Source organism: Thunnus albacares, chromosome 17, assembly GCF_914725855.1.
Source record: "Thunnus albacares chromosome 17, fThuAlb1.1, whole genome shotgun sequence".
NCBI classification, from domain to species: Eukaryota; Metazoa; Chordata; class Actinopteri; order Scombriformes; family Scombridae; genus Thunnus; species Thunnus albacares.
In genome coordinates, this window is record NC_058122.1 from 28,722,837 (window position 1) to 28,739,406 (window position 16,570).

At 39.5% G+C, this 16,570-nt stretch overlaps 1 protein-coding gene across 4 annotated transcripts in view; it reads right to left on the reverse strand.

Annotated features, from left to right (window-relative positions):
- LOC122966720 (caskin-2-like) overlaps positions 1-16,570 on the reverse strand; it is a 75,997-nt gene that overhangs the window by 52,804 nt on the left and 6,623 nt on the right. The gene's annotated exons all lie outside the window — the stretch shown is intronic.

Below are 16,570 nucleotides of genomic sequence, written 5' to 3' on the forward strand. Positions count from 1 at the left end.
GAGGTAAACTGTAGAAGTCTGACATTCACGTTACAAAATAATCCACCAGATGGAGACATGATGTGGTTTAAATAGAGGGATAATAATGGCGGATAATGGAAGAGTTATGTCAAGAATGAAAACAAGACGTAGAGAGAGAAGTTCAAACCCTGCACAGCTGACCAATGATGAAGGGGTGTGAATGTTGGCTCGTCAGTTTCTGAATGATACCGAAATGGCCGTACACAGCGCCCCTAATCAGACGTAGGAAAGGACGACACATATTCTGCACATTTCCAGCCTCTATATTTATATTCTGGGGCTCTACTGGAATATCTTTGCATGATTTCCAGTTAAAAACTCCTTATTTATCTTCTACTGGTCCTTTATGCAGCCCCTCAGTTCAGCCTCTGTCTGAAACAGGCTGTTTTAGCTCCTGTCTCTTTAAGGCCCTGCCTCCTGATGAGCCCACTCTGTTCTGATTGGTCAGCTTCAGGAAGCTTCCTCCGGCTCCGGAGGCTACGTAAACAAACTATAGTAGCAGGATTTCACTTCTTCTTCTCCTTCTTTACTCCAAATGTCAACTTCTCAAATCCATCCGTACATGTTGGAGCTGAATCACATCTGAGATATGAAAGTGGATAACATATGGAAACACCTTAGCAACCACCTTAGCAACCACCTTTGCAAACAAGGCTAAAGAATGGACAACTGTTTATGGGCATATGTGATGAGCCGACGTCATCTCATCAGCAAGATAGAAATAAAACGCTGCAAACAAAGCGTTCAGAACGGGTTGAAGCCCTGAGTTTTGACTTGCAGGCAGCAAGTTTTGGAACTTTGACCATGTTTAACATCCGACATCAGAACAGGATACAAATAACAGAAAATCACAAGAAGAACAATATGTCACAAAACTTCGTGAGGCAGGACTCAAAAACAAGATTTCAGAGTAGAATGGAAGTAGGAAACAGCCTCCCATAACAATTTTTCCACACAATGACAAATAATTCATGTAGTAACAGGCCTAAATTCTTCACTAAGTGGTGGGTTTTATGTTTCTCTTTGTAATATTTGGTATTAGAGGTGGTGACAGCTGAATAAAGGTTGTCCCTCCCTCCTGAAGCTTACAGTATCAGCATCGCCTTCTAAACACTGATCTGACCGTGGAATAAGCTCACCTTTGAACTTAAATGAAATACACTTTTTTTTACCTTGAAGCTGACGTAACATTTAGATCATTTTTCAGAGTATTTATGAACTCTTGCTTATATGAATGATGGCTTCAGGTTTGAGCTTGTTCAGGAAACATCTGAAAACTTTTAGATTTGTCAAAAAGCAGCAGAAGAAGAAGACTTTCAGCAGCTTGAACCTGACACTCAGCAGCAGCCGGGGGGAATTAAGAATTTCATGTTCCATGAAACGGTGTTCAATAAAGCACAGCGAGTCCAAAGCAAACACATTCTCCAGGTTTTTCTTCCACAGGAGACTCAGCTCCGGTTTTTCCTTTTAAGACGGCAAAATGAGCTTCCCGGCTCACACAGGGAGATCCTGCTGAGTAAGAGACCATAAATCAGAGAGTTTGACGGGTTTCACAGCCGGTCAACAGCCAGGTGATCGCTCATATCTGACAGGAAAACATATATACACACATGAGTCTGTGACGGCTGAGAACTAATTCTGAACTGAAGCTGCCGAAAGTCTGTGATTCAGAGTTTAAAATCTACAAGTTCATCCAAAAAATACAACAAGGACTCAGTATTCTGCCCCCAACACCACCCATCTACCGTCCAATTTAAAACAGCGATAATTAAGTTTCCTGCCTGCATGTCCTCGAGTTTCAAGAGTGTTTCGAGTGTTTCAGGAATATAAGATTCTGAGGATTAATAATGTCATAAAAACATAAAAAAAAGTTTGTATTAATGGATTTTGTCACACTGTTATTATTCTTTGTTCCTCGTCTTAGTTTGAGTTGGTTAATCATGCTCTCAGTTTTGGAACTACAGTTCCCATAATGCTTAGAGGGATGTGAACAGGAAGTAGAAGCACAACTTGAGCCCCATTTTTTGTTTTTAGCCTGTATTTGTTTACAATTTGGTTAATTGGTGCAACTAACAAGTATTTTCTCAATTAATTCTTTAGTCTGTCATAAGAAAAAGAAACAAAAAAGTGAAAATGATGTCACAATTTCCCAAATGTTGTATTACTCGACCTTAAGACCAAAATCCAAAAATACTCTTTATTTTCATATCTGACAAACAAAAGCATCAAATAATCACAATTGGCAGTAAAATTTGGGCATTTTTGCTGGAAAAATAACTAACGATTATTTGATAAAATAGTTGCAGATTAACTTTCTGACAATCAACTAATTAATCTCTAATTGGCTCCATTAAAGGTAATGTCAGCTGTTAGCTGTTTGCAGACAACTATCACTGGATTACTGTGATACTGAAGAAAACTAAAATGTGATGATTCTCTGCAGGTTCTGTTATGAGGAACGTCGTTTTTGTATGATTTTGAAGCATATTTATGGACGTTTACTGGTGATGTACTTTATGACTCAAAGAAGGAGAACAAGTTTTGACTTAAACCTCCGCCTTACATACAGTGAAATTAAAGAAATACGGAACACATTTTGCATTTGATACATGAAGCTATCTGATTACTGTGAACACACCGACGGGTAGAAGTGTGTTTTGGATGCTGTTTGCTGAGAGGCCAGAGTCAACAGAGGCTAATGAGGAGGCAGAGAGTTGGTTTGTGGTGTGTTGATCCAGCTGGAGGCTGCCGACAGCCGCCTCATTCACACTCTGCTGCGGAGACGGTGAGCTGGACGCTTCAGGCCTGAACAGGAGAGGACGTCCTCATGAATGTGGCTGACTGTTGGGCACAGACTAATGGGAGCTAATGGACAGTTGGCGATGTAGTGGCAGCCGGCCGTCCCGCTGGAGTGTGTTTAGTGAGGTATTATGACACCAGCTTGTTAATGAGAGACTTGTTGTCCCAGAGGACAGCACCGTTAGACTCTGAGTGAAAAATAACACAAACCCTTGAGTTATTCTGAAGGAAATCAGGAGTTCAGACACGCAAGTTTTTACTTTTAAATAGTGTGAATAATGCATTAACAGCTCAAAAAACTAATCTTTTTAGTACTGAACACTCATCTTGTAGATTTTAAAGGTAGGGTAGGTGGCGACAGTTAGGGAAGAGTATAAGTAATAGATTAATCGATTACTTATTGGACACACATATGGGAAAAAAACTGCATTAACTGATGCTTAGTTTCCATCAGAAACAAGTAGTGAACACAACTCTGACATACGGCACATAGGTTGAACTCGTCAGCAAACAGTTGCTTATTTCCACATCCAGCAGTTACGGAGCAACATTATCATTCATGTAGAGTCGTGTTTCTGTCCACCTGGTGAATGTGAGTCCAATATTCACTCTCTTTTAGTTCTGTTTTTACTCTCTACCAACTCCTGAGGGAAATATCTGGCTCTTTAGCTGCTAAATGCTCCACTATGTTCACCAGCTAGTCTACAGCTAACTGAGCAGGTAGTGTACAGCGGCTTTTTACAGCTTTTTCTCTCTGAAAACGACGCTATGAGAGCACTGAGAGTGAACCAGAACAGTAAAGTTGCAGCTGGACAGATAAACAATGAGCTGAAACTCACTATAAAGCTGCAGAGTCTCTGATGATTCTCTGTCGAGCACGTTCAACAAAAGAACAATCTATATTCTGTGAAACCTCTTTAAGTATTGTTTTCCCTCTGAAGAGTTTCAGGGTGGAGTGTTTTGTCTTCTGTTCCTATTTGAACCTAAAATAAGAAAGGGCACAAAGCTCCACACACATTGTTCAGGGGGATGTGAGCTCAGCTCCACACCCGTTCCTCTGCTCATAATGGACTTTTCCTCACAAACGAACCTCCATCTTTTTGTACAGTCCACCCCTCCTCCTCCTCCTCCTCCTCCTCCTCCTCCTCCTCCTCCTCCTGCATGTGACCGGGCCTCCACTTACATCAACAGAGATAAGGTGACGTATTAACTGCAGCAGGGAGAAGTTCCTTCTCTCTGCAGCTCCACATTTCTTCTCTTTTTAGCTTTCAGATTGTGTTTGTAGTGTTGAAGCCTCTCCGGGAAAAGAGCAGCGAGAGTCTGCTGGCGGTGTCGCAACAGCCGTGAGGCCACACTCGCCTTTCTCTCTTTGTGTCTGCTGAAAAAAACAACTTGAGGAAACATTCTGTATTTCAGCGGAGTCAGATTCCAGCTCCAGAAAGGGGATCGAAGGTATTGCTACGGGGTTCACATACCAACGCCATGACATCACCACCTCTATTCAAACGTTCGCTGCTGCTTGGACAATAGCTGGCACAGACACAACTCTGGGGATTTTTTTGGGGGGGAGGAAAAGAAAATAACTGAAATTTTAAGCTTAGAGTTGACAGCTGTGAGTCAGACGTCACGCTGTGCTGTTGGCCTCTGCGCTGATCCTGAAAGCTCTTTTCAGTTTGAAGGTGTTTGGATAAGCAGACCTGCAGTAGCTGCGGAGTAAAAATACACACGTTTTTTAGCATCTTACCACAATTCTGACCCAAATTAGTATTCTGTGAATTCCTCTCATGCTCAGCGGTGGGAAAACGTCTTCATACACAGTCAGACAAATCAAGTCAGATACGAGACAGTCTGGAGAGAAGATCTAGTTTTACGCTTATATAATCAACAATCAATCAATCAACACGCAACTCCAGCATCCAGTTTCTGGAGAGAATATGCACAGAAATACTTCAGTACACCAGTTCAACAACAGAAATATGTGAAAGACGTAGTGAAAGAAAGAAGTCATATTTTTTGTTTTATTAAAGATATTAAAGACATTCTATTTTTGATGTAGGACTTGTATTACTTGGTAGAATACAAACAGAAAATCTGTGCAAGAATGATGATCTGTACTTTTTAATTTAAAGGATTTCTGCTTTGAAATGAAAGACAAATCCAGGTTACAGGTGGAAGTAAACAAGCCTCCATCACTGCGGTGGCATCTCATTTGTAAACCAGCAGATCCTGCAGCAGCAGTTCTATGTTGAACATATATAATAAAGTTCATAATCTACAAACTAAATGAGACAAACAAACCAACAACAAACAGACACCACAAACATCTGCTCCTTCAAATCTATCTGACATCCAGAAATCTGCATCAAAACCTCGTGTTTCGTTCTGAACGGCGTGACGACAAACGAGCGACCAGGAGCCGCTGAAGACAGAACCAGCGTTACGTTTCCTGCTGAAATTCCACGTTTACAGCATCATGTGTTTGAGATTTGTATGAAATGATGCGTTTATTCTGATGACAGTGACAGAAATCAGGAGTTTGATGATTGAAAGTCATTCCTGCTGCTTTAATTAACGAGTTTACACAAACAGTATGTGTATGACACCTTTATATACAGCACACAGGTTAATAATAAGACAGAACAAATGTAAACAGTTAAAAAGAAGTTAATATATTTTTAAATGATGAAAATGTAATAAATGTGATGGATATAAATGGGAAAAAATAGTAAAATATGTCAGATATGAATGTGTTTATATTAGCGGTGTGCCCGAATACAAATATGTTATTCGGCAAAGCACAAATAGTGGGTTTTATATGAATATTTGTTTCATACAAATATTTTAAAAATTATTTGTTTTCGGGAAGGAAAAAAAAAAACCATGTTAAATACCAGCATGTAGGTTGTTTACATCACTATCTCAGTGTCTCTCCTCTGCTCCGCTGTGACGTCTATCAGCAGGTCTCAGTGAGGGGAGTCACATCCACCTGCTACATGACGCACATTTCCTAATTTGGACATCAGTCCCAGAGTTGGGGGTGTTCCCCAGAGATAAAGCTGAACTACTGACACACGCTTCATGAACACTTATTGTAACACTTTAATTTTCTAAAATTAAAAGCGTAATAAAAACAAAAACAAAAACAGGATTTTTAAGCCTCTTTCCACTTTTATTCGAATACAAATACAAATAATTTTGCTGCCTCAACAAATACAGATACAAATACTGGGCCCTCTGCACATCCCTAGTATATATATATATATATATATATATATATATATATATATATATATCTGTTGTGGAAAAGCAGCAACCTCAAACAGACGTCATCACAGGTGTTCACTGTTAACCTGGCAGCTGAAAAGATGCATCCAGTGTTGTTAAATGCAAAAAGTCACATCCTATGACCTCACAGTTCAGTCATGTGACCTCTCAGCTGCAGAGATGAAAAGAAAGAAAACCTTCAGCTTGAAACTCACAAAGGAGGAAACCGACCGACAGAACGCCCGGTGCAGAAGATCCATTACATAACACACCAAATAAAGAAAAACCTCCAGCAGCCATTACTCTGCTGATCCACTACACAATATATAGCCTCAAACTAGATTCATTATCGTCTACTTTTCATTTCAAAGCCTCTGTAAAAAGTGAGACGAGGCCTACTACGCTGCTGTGAGCACGCTCCACTTGCAGGCAGCTTATTTTGGAAGAGAGCAATCTAATTATATTGTAGATGGTGTTTATGTGAAAAATATGAGGACAGCGAACTATCAACATGAGACCGTCGGTTCATCAGCAGTTCATCAGACGTCCTGGAGGCTGATTGGACCAAAGAAGGCAGAAAAAAACTCGTTTTTCGGTTAATTCGTTTAGCTCAAAACCAGAGTCTGTATTTATCAAGTATCTCAGAGCAGGAAATCACTCCTAACTGGTCAAAAACTCCCAAATGATTATTATCTTATTTATAGGTCTGAGTGTAAAAGGATCTTATCAACTTTCCTAACTTTAACTAACCATTAACCCCGACTATCTGATGTTTGGGAGCTGCAAGAGAAACCGTCAGTGGGAGGAGATATTCATTGATAAATATGAGCTTTAAAGGACATGGTTTTGGCGAGGAAAAAGAAGATTTTTTTAAATGACCTTGTATGAGATGCAAAAGAGAACATGCTCCCAAAAAGCAGACTCTCAAACGTGGGAATTTGCTGCTTTTTCCTTTTCTTACATTAGAGTAAACTGAATATCTTTGGGTTTGGGACTGTTGTAGAGCTGCAATGATTGGTCAAATAATCAATTAGTTGCCAACTATTAAACTGATCAGCAACTATTTTCATAATCCATTGATACTTTTGAAGAGGTTTTGGGAAACAGCGATTAACATTTTTCACCACTTTCTGTCATTTTATAGATGAAACAACTAATCAATTAATCCAGAAAATAATCCACAGATTAATCGATACTGAAAATCATCTTTAGTTGTTCATTCTCTACACAACACTGTTCCTGTTTACAACCATGTGCAACATCATAAATATCTTTGACGAGAGACCATCTGAAAAGTATTTAAACGATTATCATGTCTCCCCGCTCTATGATGGCGAGCTCTTCACCCCGCCTCTACGTGTGGCCGTTTGGAACAGCTGTAAACACTTATGTCTTCAGACGTGGTCAGACAACATGTTGTGTGAACTCTTTCCTTCCAGCAAAACCCAACCCTACGAGACACTTCATCATTCATGAATGAGGTGCAAAATTATTTAATATCTCCGCCAAACATAAGCCTGGAGGAGATCATGTGTTCAACTGTGTGTGTGTCCGCAGCTGATCTCACATTACTACTATCGATCAAGCCCAATATGTTTTGTGCAAGGACCTCTCAAGTTTGCAGTGATTCACAACTGTTGAAAAATCTATTTTATGACTTGTTTAATACCATCACTGACTGCTGACTCCTCCAGTTGAGGCCACAAGTGATCAACAACTGCAGCAAAAGGCCTTTCCGTCGATCGACTAGACTAAAAACAGCTGCGAGCCACAGTTTGGCCTTTGTTGTGGCTCAAAAACTGACATTCATAGAAATGTTTGGTCTCATCTTGAACCGGAGCATCTGCAGATTAATTCCTGATATGTTATGATCCATTACAGTGAGGCACGATATGATGAATAAATCCCTGTTTTTGTTAGCTTCACCGCCATCTTGACTGTAAGGGTGCTGGGAGGGACAGTTGAGTGAGATTCAGTTCTTCTTTATTTGGGAGGGGGGAGGCAGGGAGGTTGGATTCTGTGCGGTTGTTACAATAAAATGTTCTAAATAAATAACAATGTTTAAATTGAGAAGTTTGGACTTACTGTCCCGTTTATTGTTTCTTTACTAAGTTTATACAGTCAGGTGAACCCAGGAAGACGCTCAGGTACAATAACATTACACTTATCTATGTAAGTTAAAGAAAACTGAGACTATAGAAGCCTCCAGACACACCTGGCAGAGATCTGCACTCTTCTGTTTGAGAATAGTTTGAGTGCAGACACAGACTCTTGGTCCGATGCTGGAACAAACACATCTTCAACCCCCTGATTACTCCGCTTCAGTGAGCCTGAGGTTCAACATCATGTGGGCTGCTTGGACCCTCTTATACTTGCATACAGTCTAGTTTTTAGTTCCTTTTTTATTCTGGCAACAATTTTTGTACCAATAACCAAGACAGCTTACTCAACTATATTATTTGCCTATATAGCTTATACATGAATGTGTTTCTATTTCCTAAATATCACCAAAGAGTTTTTCTAGGAAATAGAAACAGACTTGAATCTCATGTTCACGTAACCATGAGAGAAAATCCATATCAGTAAGTGTTTTTGCATCCACCTGTTTTTATGTGCATTTTCAAAAACCTGAGTGGCGACGCTAGAAATCTGAAAAAAAAGTCAAAATATCTTTAAAAAAGAGTTTCCTGTCTGAGGTGTAACAGCAGCTGTGTAGATAAAAATCTAATGTAAACAGACTGAGTGAATAAATGATGACGTACATGAATCATGTGACTGAAGAGCTGAAAACATCAGATCTGTGTGGAGCGATGATGATGAAGAGACTGTAACCTTCCTCACATCAATACATGAAAATAACAGAAATGTCATATTTCCATCATGTTTTCCATCGTTTGAGCTTTTTTTTGTGTTCTCTTCTTCTGCAACGATTTAACGGCACCGACTGAAGAATTGACACCACCAGCTGTTTATCATGAAATTAAAAAGATAGATAGATAGATAGATAGATAGTTAGATAGATAGATAGATAGATAGATAGATAGATAGATAGATAGATAGGCCTCAGTTGGTTTGCTTCTTCTTCTGTTTCCCTTTACGTCAGAGTCAGGACTGACCTCCTGACAGCCAGAGGTCCTGAGGGGCCCCTCAGTCCCAACATATAGCCTATATATAAGAGCTTTGTTTCCCTTTCAGAGGTATGACCAGCCTACTTTACAGGCTATAGGGGACCTGTCTGTTCAGTAGAGCAATTAAACATTTAGCACACCAACAGCAGAGTTGACAGGCAAACACCATCAGCTCAAACACAGAGGCAGAATTTCATGGACTGTCTGAAAGGTTTTAACACTTTCCCTCAAATCTGTCGCGTCTGGAGGAGAGTGGAAATTTCCTTCCTAATTATGCTCTCAGGCTGCAGTTTGGTGTTTTGTGACGAGACTTCTTCAACACTGAACAAACAGCCTTCAGAATAAAGTGCATATTATGTGCAGGAAACTTCCTGTTTCTGGGTGTGAATCTCAGTATTTCTTCCCAGTTACATACATGTTAAGTGACTCAGTTATTCCTCATTTGTCAGCAGGAAAACCAAGATGTTTGACAGCAGGCGGCGAGCGATTTGCACAAAAACGCTGCAATAAATGAGTTTCTGGAGAAAATCACAAGTTTGCAAATCTGGTTCTGTATTTATTAAATGTGTCAAGAGCAGGAAATCAGTCCTGACTGGCTGAAAAGTCTCAGAGTGATGCACATTTGGTCCTAACCTGTAAGACTGAGATATTATTGCAAAGAAGAGAGAAATCATTTTAACAAACTCTGAATAATTTTCAAGACTGATCTTCATGACTAATGCTGCAACTAACGATTATTTTCTCATTTAATTGATGGATCATTTTATCTGTAAAATGTCAGAAAATAGAGAAAAACCCAATAACCCAATATTTGGCAGTTTTGCTTAAAAAACGACTACAACGATTATTCAGTTATCAAAATAGTTACAACACGAAACTCATAGCTAAGAACCATGTTTCTATGATAACACTGAACACCTGCTGACCGGTGGCACTGAATGACATAAAAACAGCGTTTTTGAGAGCGAGGAAACCTGTTGGAAACATTCAGTACTGAGGACATCGTCCAGTGGAAGGTTTTGGTTTTGTTACACTGCTTATTGAATTTTCACAGACTAATTTCCTTGAAACTTGCGATTTTCTTCCCGTATAGAAACATTTTCTGCTGGAGTGAGTGAAGATGGGCGATGTGATGCAGTTGCAAAGGTCTTTATTTACCCAGAATTCATGGCAAAGTAGTCCAACTTAAGATATTTAAGAACTTGACAGTAGCGACAGCAATGGATGAATTTAGACATCCGTCTGAAACCTGAGTATTAGTTTCCAGCAGTGGAAGAAGTACTCATATCCTATATTGCAGTAAAAGTACCAATACAGCAATGTGAAAATACTCCATTACAAGAAAAGTCCTGCATGAAAAATCCTACTAAAAAGTAAAAGTACATAAATATTATGAGCTTGATGTAGTTAAAGTAAAATAAAGCTGTCAAATAAATGTAGTGGAGTTGAAGTATAAAGTAGCATCACATGGAAATACTTTAGTGAGTACTAAATGTACTTAGTAAATGTACTTATTTGCTTCCCAGCACTGTTAGTTTCATCTAAGCCAGAGTAAAAGTCTTTGTGAAACCAGCCCCTGATGTAGGAGTGTTTTGAGTCCTAAGATCAGTTTCAGAGAGATCCCGAGACATTTGATAAATATGGGCCCAGCTCCAAAAGTATTAAGTGTTAAGAGGTAAAAGTGAACATAAAGGAGAATCTGAGATGAGCCGCAGAGGAAAACAGTCCAAAATAAAACAGGAGTGCTGCAGACAGTGCTCGTGTTAGGGGAGACTTTGTGGGGGATGATTGGCTGAGCTGAGTTTGAACCCAAACTCATGAATAAAACATGAGGCAGAAACGGTCTGAGGGGGTGTGAGGAGAGACAGTCGGGCCGTCACCCCCCCCCCTCCTCTCAGAGGAGACTCCGACATGCCGCTTGCCGTTTTGTTTCAGTTCTCAACCGCCGGCTTTGCATAGAGAGACACGACAGGTTTATGAGGCTCCAATAATGAGACACTGATGAGCTTCAGCGGTAAACATCACTCCAGTGAGTCAATGATAATAACGCCTCCTGTGGCACACTTTGTAGAGGAGACAGATGGGGACGTTATAGGCCCTTTCATTCTGCTGCTGTTTGTTTTTAAATGTCTAATAACCCACCAGAGTCTCTGGTCCTTCAAAAGAGATTTTATATGAGGATATAAGTTCTTAAGTAGGACTGCAGTGATAAGTTAATCGATCAATTAGTCAATCAAGTCCAGCTGGTTCCAGCCTCTCAAATGAACACAATAATATACACATGAATATTTCCTGGTTTCTTTCGTCCTTTATGACAGTAAACTGAATATCTTTGTGTTGTGGACAAAACAAGACATTTGAGGACACCATCTTGGATTTTGTATGTCATCGACTTTTTTTTTTTTTTTTTTTTTACCATTTACTGACATTTTAAAGACTAAACAACTTATCAATTAATCGAGAAAATAATCTACAATAATTTTTGAGTATTTCTAAAGCAGAAAAGAATTGGCTTTCATGACGCTATTTAAATTATATCATATTTAGCAATAGGACAGGATTAGCAGTTGGTGCCTCTCATGTCTCAGAGCCAAGCATACATTTCTCTAAAAATCATAAATACAAAATCAATCTTTAAAAAAGCTAGAGAGTTCAGAAGGTATTTCAAAATTATTCATTAATGTTTGAGAATTATCAGTGACTCTGCAGCTCCTCTCGGCTTTACAGAGCTTTATCTGTTTATCTGTCCGGCTGCGACTTTACTGTTTTGGTTCACTCTCAGCGTCTCATAGCGTCGTTTTCAGAGAAAAAGCTGTAAAAAGCCGCTGTACACTACCTGCTCAGCACCAAACGGCAAACAGACACAGTTAGCTGTAGACTAGCTGGTGAACATAGTGGAGCATTTAGCAGCTAAAGAGCCAGATATTTCCCTCAGGAGTTGGTAGAGAGTAAAAACAGAGCTAAAAGAGAGTGAATATTAGACTTACATTCACCAGGTGGACAGAAACACGACTCCACATGAATGATAATGTTGCTCCGTAACTGCTGGATGTAGAAATAAACAACTGATTGCTAACAAGTGAGGTACAAGTACTTTATAAGGTGATAATATGACAGAAGTTGTGTTTACTTTTCTGCTGAAAATAAGTGGACAAAAAACATCATTTTAACCAGATTGAAACTATGAAGGATCAAGACTAGAACCCTGAGGAACCCCACAAGTAGTTATTGACATAATCAGTGTGATGATAATATCAACAACTGTTTGCTTCAACATAGTAACTTCACTTTGTGTTCACAACTTGTTTCTGCTGACAACTAGTTGACAAAAAATGAGTTAATGCAGGATTAAATATGTTTCAAAATCTGATAAACTAAACTAAACTAAGTATAAATATGTCATATTTTGGAGGGAGGCTGGCTGCTAAAAGTGTTGCAGAATGCAGCAGAATGATTCAGCTTTCATGTGTTTTTCTGTTTGCTGCAGAGAGTTTAACTCATTTTCCAGTGACAGATGTGTTTTGTTCTTCTTCACCTTCTTCCACAGTACAAACAGACTCGCTGACAAGGCGACTGAAAACTATCCTGAACACAGCCTCAGAGGTTCTTCAAAGGAAATTGAGGTTATGAGATTAGTCAGTTCAATTGTAATCTAATAGAGCGTCACAGTCACAGTGCGCTGACTGTATGAGAACCAGATTCCAGTGCATCTGATAAACAGAGCTGGACTCCCTCCCCTTCCCTCCCCAACACTGTAATTCCTGTTAATCCTGGCCGGGCACCAGCTGGGAGCTCCTTGTGATTTAGGTGATAGCAGTCGGGCAGATACTGAAACACCAGATGTCAGGAGTTTGGGTCACACATGTCCCAAAAAAAAAAAATTACCAGCAACATCTGAAAATCAGCAACGAGGCCGTCAGTGTTTCATCTCCAGCTGCAATTTTCTTGATTAATGGATCAATCATTTGGACTATAAAACATCAGATTAAAAATGACTCCTAGAGCACAAAGTGACATCATCCAATGTCTTGTTTTGTCCAACAAACACTCAAAAAACGAAAGTCATTTGCTTGAAAAATGACTTGGACTTAGAAACAAATTATCAGAAGATAAAGTAAAAATTTAAATTGTGCCAACAGCAAGGTAGTCTCAATAACTTGTCATCTTAATCAGCTTTAATGTGTTATACATGATAGAATACCTTTGGATTTTGGACTGTTGATCAGAAAAAACAGATATTTGAAAACATCTTCATGAACTAGAACAGTTTTCCGTCATTTTATAGACAAAATGATTTAAGGTTGCAACTAAGGATTATTTTCACTATCAATTAATTTGTCGATCATTTTCTCGATTAATCAATTAGTTTTTTGGTACATAAAATGTCAGAAAATGGTAAAAAAAAAATGTGGGTCAGTGCTTCCCAAAGCCCAAGATGATGTCCATCTTGTTTTGTCCAAAACCCAAAGATCTTCAGTTTACTGCCACAGAAGACTCAAGCAACCAGAAAATTCTAGCAATTGTCTTTGAAAAAATGACACAAACTGGTTCAATTAACAATTCATTTTCTGTCAGTTAACCAACTGTTGCAGCTCTAAAACGATTAAATCCGAAAATAATCTTCAAATCAATCAAGAATGAGAATAATCATTAGTTGCAGCTCTTGATGCACGAAAAGCTTGTTTTAGTTGAGTTAAGTTTTTCAGTTTTTTGCTCTTGACTCAACCCTTCTGGACATATTATGACTGAGAATCCTCACAGGCATTTACACTGGATCAACTCTAAGCCTAAACTTAAGAAATTAAGTTAAACTGTATATGAAATGGTATTTATTCACAAAGCAGGAGAGACGTTTATTTGCGTCCCTGGTGTAGAAACCGGTGAACAGGCTGGTGTCGGCAGTAACAATGGTCACTTGCTCTCATGTAACATATGAGCTGATGGATTGGGTGTGTTGAGGTGAGGAACAATGGGTGGGAGTAACATGACAGTCTGCAGGAAGTCCCTTGGGGAGCAAAAAGGGGGCCTGTCAGCTGGCCGAGGAGGCCTCCACCAACATCTACATATGAACCTCTGCAGCCTGACAGCACAGAGGCTCAGCTCTGACACGCTGAGCAGTACAGAGACGTGTTCATGACATGTCAGCGTCACCATGAGCGTCTTCACATGAACTCTAGTGTCGCAGGTTAGAGTCTCATCCTGGTTTTGAAATAACGACTGATCGTCCAGTGGACTCACAAGCCGTTTGAGACTAATGTATGATTAGAAAACTGAAACCGAAAGCACCAGTATGTCCGACTTGGCTGTAAATAATGTGGAAGTGCTTGAAAACCCAAACAAACATGGATGCCTCACATCAGCCAATGTTTTGTTGTTCAAGGTAGTCAAAAGGCTAGTTTGGTGATCCTCTGACTTGTCCTCTCGAGCCACCATGAAAGGAAACTCTTAGTCCCTTTACACCTTGAATTAAAACATATCCAGATTGTATCTAGATATGATTTAACCTGGTTACATTAACGCCAGAAGGATGTACTGAAGCGAGATATGTGAGTTAGCCAGGTATGTTGAGCCTGCAGGGTTTTCAATGTCACAAAGGTGTCTCTCTATTAATCTGGCTAGATCACCATGGTAACTTATGCTTCAAGCTTAACCTGGTCCAGAGCAGGTTATGTTCCAAGTTTCGGCTTAAATCAGCAATAAAAAGTGCCGCCATTTCACCAACTACCTGATTTGCTGCCAAGTCTGTTTGACACTGCTGCTACTGCAGCTATTAGACCACCGATTAGAAAACTGATTAGTCTTTTATCATGCTTATATAATACAACACGATCAAATCACAATCAAAAAAGCCGGGTGCTGAATCCTTTAACTGTTAAAATTGAATAAAGAATGGAATTAGGACAGCACACCTAGTCAACTGATTTTAATTTGAATTGCCAAACGACGGACGTTTCGGGAAACGTCTGGCGAACTTCCCAAAACCAAACAGTATTTGTATTACAAAGAAAAGCAGCAAATCCTCCTATTTAAGGAGCTGAAACCAAAGAATGTTTAGTTGTTTTGCATGAAAAAATGACTTAATTGATTAATTGACTGTCAAAATAGTTGCTGATTAATTTTTTCCCTATTGATTAATCAATTAATTGACAAATCATTAAAGCTCTGATGTCCCTCAAGGCCTGTTCTCTGGAAAATGAAAACCTACACAAAGTAAATTTAAAGTATATAGAAGTCTGTTTCCTATTTTGTCTTTTATTTTATCTTCATGTCTGTCGCATCATTGTGACATCACAGCCTCAACATGTGACCCATGTTTGGTAAACAGGTCAGAGATTGTTGAACCCGTCCACTCCTTCATCTGGCCTCCAACGGTCAGAGGTTACTGATGACGCCGGGCGGTCCTGTGACAGGTGAGAGGTTATCTGCCTGATAGAGCCTGACCTCCTGCTGGCCCCCAGGGGCCCTCAGTGGCCCCCTTTTCTTGCTCACTCTGACAGCAAACAAAAACAAGTGTCAGGCTGAGCAGAGACGGAGAGGCCACGACATTAGTCACAGAGAGAAGGAAGAGGAAGAGCGGAAAGCAGAGAAGACCTGGGTCAAACATCAGATCTCCTGAACCTCTCTGACTTTTCTCTGTGTTCCAAAAAACTCGCTGAACATCACAAAGTCTTTGTAAATCTCTGGTTTCAGCCTGATGAATGTCACCTGCTCACGAGGAGGAGAATGTTCCTCATCATTTTATCATTAACACCATCGATGCCCATAAAATGTCCATATAAGGAGACCTGTTCTGCTCTGTTTGTGGGCGAGTTTCATTCACAGAAATGTTCCCAAAGAGTGAAAAGAAGAAAAACAAGAGAGGCCGCGAGCAGGAGTCCGCTTCACAAGCAGTGAGTCCAGGAAACCTCAGAAGGACGGGTTCACAATTTTTAAAGTGTGTTTTAAAACAACAGTCAGTCAAATAATAGTAATAAGCGAAAGTAGTCACAGCTTTTATTTTAATTTACATTATTATATAAGCTGACGTGTATTGTTCTGTTAGGTAGATACAGCACAAAGTTAAATGTTTACATTATTCTATTTCTTATGTTAATTATAATCATCATTAATTATTAAATAACACCAGTTAAAAGAGGAAGATGATGCAAACATATTCACAGATTCTTGAGGAGAGCAACTTATCAGAAACAGTTCAGGATGAGCAGCAGAAAACAACCATACTGTGACAGAGGTGGTTTTAAATAAATAAGTCTGAATAATTGATCAGAGAGCAGCTACAATGACCAATAACATCTAATCAGACGTTCACATCACTACAGCCGTCATCATTCAGCTGCTCGCTAATCGCTGCAGTATGT